Raw genomic sequence first — 3,505 nt, forward strand, 5'->3', positions numbered from 1 at the left:
GATTTCTTGGTTATATAATGAATAATCAGTTAGCCACACCACCTAACCAGGCCACCCTCATCAAATTATGGGACAGTGAAAACAGTGTTTTAATCAATTTTTATTTCCAAAATATTAGTTTAAAAACAAAAGTTAGACATTAAATATAAATATTATGATCAACAAGTTAATCTTTAATTTTAATAATTGCATTAATACTTTATTTGATTAAAGATTATTAAACGTGAAAATATAAATTATCGATCTTATAAGGATACACTTTCCCATTTGAACCAATTTTATTTAGTGTTTAATTCTACTATATATATACTTATGAGTAGCTCTTTTTACTATTAAAGGTTTTGAATATCTTTTTTTCATGTAAAATATGCTAAAACGTTGGTTGAATAAAAAAACATTTTTAACAATTTGTTTGGTAGGAAGAAAACGACATTTGTTCATATAATTTGATTGTGTTACATATCTTACAATGGTTCAACAACTTGTTTTGCTCACAAATGTTGGATTCGATTTGAAAATGTAAGAAAATTTGACCAAATAAATTATAAAAAATATGAATCATGATTATTGGTAAATATTAACATCTTAAAAATAAATTATATTCAACAACATTCTCGTGCTTCTATTATATTGCAAATACGATCAAATAACATGTTATCATATATTATTTTTCATTAATTATTTTTTTGACAAGTAGACTTTTCTCATAAAGCATTCTAATTAGTCATTTAATATATTTGGAAAATACCATCGGATACCTATTACGAAATCTTTTGAATGATTGATATAGTAATTTTTTTTTTCGTATTTACAAAAGAACTTTTGCTAATTTATGATAAAAAAAAAACAATAATTTAAAACCGACATTATCAGAACATCTTATCTTTGCTTCAAACCCAAGTTACACATCTCACTTTTCACACATTTAATAAATCAATTTTTTTAGTCTAAGATAAATTTTAATAATAATATATGAAGTCGTTTAAAAGGTTATACTCTTATTAACAAATTATAATCTTTTTAAATAGATTAAAAAACGTTTTAAATATTTCGTGATTGAGAAGGTATTATATACTAATCTAAAAGAACGAACATATTTCGAACAAATAAAATAATATCTACGGAAGAATTATGACATCATAAACGATACCAAAACTAATCATTGCCATTTTCAACACTTTATATTTACAAATTGATAAAAAAAAATTTCTGACAAAATTTTGGAATTTAAAATTCCAATATTTTAATCTGCATCATGGTCATCTGACTGTCAACCAACTGCTTCCTTCAGTCCAATCGGGTCTCCGATCTGTCACGAGCTGCCGTAATCTACTCGCCGGCGACGGACATGATTCGTCGGAGATCCAAGAATCGAATTCCGGCGAGCAAAAAGGTGTCACTGAAATCAAGGGCTCCAATTCCCAATCGGGAAAATCAAATGGGTCTCTTGGAGAGCTTGATGTGGTTTGATCCTGACCGTTGATAAAAGGATGATTTAGAAGCATCTCAGCCGTCCATCGTTTACTAGGATCTTTCACGAAACATTTCCCGAGGAAATCTTTTCCCGCGTCCGATAATTTCCCGGGAATGTCTGGAATTTCGGCGCCAACTCCGATTTTCATCAAAACCGCGCCCATGCCGGAGCACGTCCACGCTGGCTTTCCGGTGAACATTTCCAAAACCAAACACCCAACTGCCCAAATGTCGGACGCCGGACCTTGCTCGCCGCCGACCACCGTCTCAGGCGCCATATACATCGGTGTACCCCGAATTTCGTTTTTTGAGTTTGAGTTTGATTCCTTGGACACCTTCTTTGCTAACCCGAAATCGGCGATCTTAACATTGTCCTTCCCATCGCCGGCGAATAACAGAATATTTTGAAGCTTGATATCGCAATGCACAAACCCATTCTGGTGAACAAATTGAAGCCCTTTCAAGACTGAATTCGTGTACCTCCGGACATCAGACTCCGGCAACCTTAAATTATCGGAGTTCTTCACTCTGTCAGCTAAAGAACCGCCGGAAGCAAACTCCAATGCGATGTTATATAATCTCTCGCCGTTTTCAATGGTGAAACAGTCGCCATAACACCTAAGAATCTCTGGGCAATCCTTAAGTTCGTCTAAGATCATTCGCTCTTTCTTCAACGAATCAGACTGAGATGCCCCACAAGCTTTGACGGCCATTAATGGCGGAAAACGTGAATTGAGGCTTGTTGTTTTTGCTAAACTGACAATTGCAAAGCTTCCATGGCCGATTGCTTGACCTCTCACCCACTCCATCTGTGTATCCATAGGCTTTTCTCTTTCTTTCTCACAAACAAATTGATCAATTGGGGAAAAACTGCTGCAACAATGGTGGTATAAATAGGACTGTAGATTGGAAAGTGTACTTAGATTTGGAATTATGTGAAAATAAAATGATTTAAATAATGGAAAACAGAAAGAGCGCGTGATAGTTAAAGGATATTTATGGAAACGTGGTTTATATGATTTTTCCGTGTTTATAAAATAATTTGTTGCCCAAATTTGTTTTTGGAAGGACAAAAATATATTTTTATTTAACTTGAAAAGTGTGTTTTAAAACATGTATTATATATTTATAATTAATTAAATATAAAGAATTTTATTTTATAGTGTTCCTTATTTTATTACAAGTTATTGATTATTGACTAATGTTTACTTGTTGATTATAAAAAAAATAAAAAATTGTTTAAAAGTACGTTACAATTCATAATGTCCAAGAGATCGAACTTAATTTTGTTTGTTTGGGTTTATAAACAATATGCATATATCCATTATTTTCCTATTATTTTTTTCCTACATATTCTCCTACCTAATAAAATTATGATATATGTAACATTTAATGTTCATTTAATGATATTTTAGATACTAATTTGACACATATCGTCATTTAAATGGTAGTAAGATTGGTAGGAAAAAAGGTAAGGAGAATATTTAATTTATCTTTTGGATATATCTTTATAATACTTTTTCTTATATATTTAGATACCTTAACTTATGTGATAACAAGAGAATTATGTTTTTTTAAGAATCTAAAAGAAATTGTATTATCTGAATAAATAAAGAAAAAGAATCATAAAGTAAAAAATATTAGACGTAATTTCAAAGCAGAAGATATTTGATTGAAATATATAAGTGGTTAAATAATTTTCTTTTATAGTCCTCAATATGTTCATATAGTGTGAAATCTTTGTAAGGGAATATTAAACAAAGGAAAGATATCGCAAGATTTGCCGGATCGAATTTACAAATTGATTAAACGATCACAATTGGTATTAAATGATTAGTTAATGCAAGAGCATGGTTCAAAGTATATTCATGAGATCTCTAAGGAAACATTTCCTACATATGTAAGTGTGTCATAAACATTTTTTAAACATGTAGTAAGAGTTGGCATTTTTCTTTAATTTTAAGGTCAAATACGTCTTTTTACCCACATAAGAACCACATATTTAAAATATAATTTCAATGCATGTTGTCCC

General features: G+C 30.8%; 1 pseudogene; it reads right to left on the reverse strand.

The window, feature by feature from the left end:
* Positions 1 to 1,127: 1,127 nt before the first annotated feature.
* Positions 1,128 to 2,381, reverse strand: LOC145087539 (mitogen-activated protein kinase kinase kinase 20 pseudogene; annotated as a pseudogene).
* Positions 2,382 to 3,505: the final 1,124 nt, after the last annotated feature.

This window comes from Lactuca serriola, chromosome 2, assembly GCF_051521515.1.
Source record: "Lactuca serriola cultivar US96UC23 chromosome 2, Lser_US96UC23_V15, whole genome shotgun sequence".
Lineage (NCBI taxonomy): Eukaryota > Viridiplantae > Streptophyta > Magnoliopsida > Asterales > Asteraceae > Lactuca > Lactuca serriola.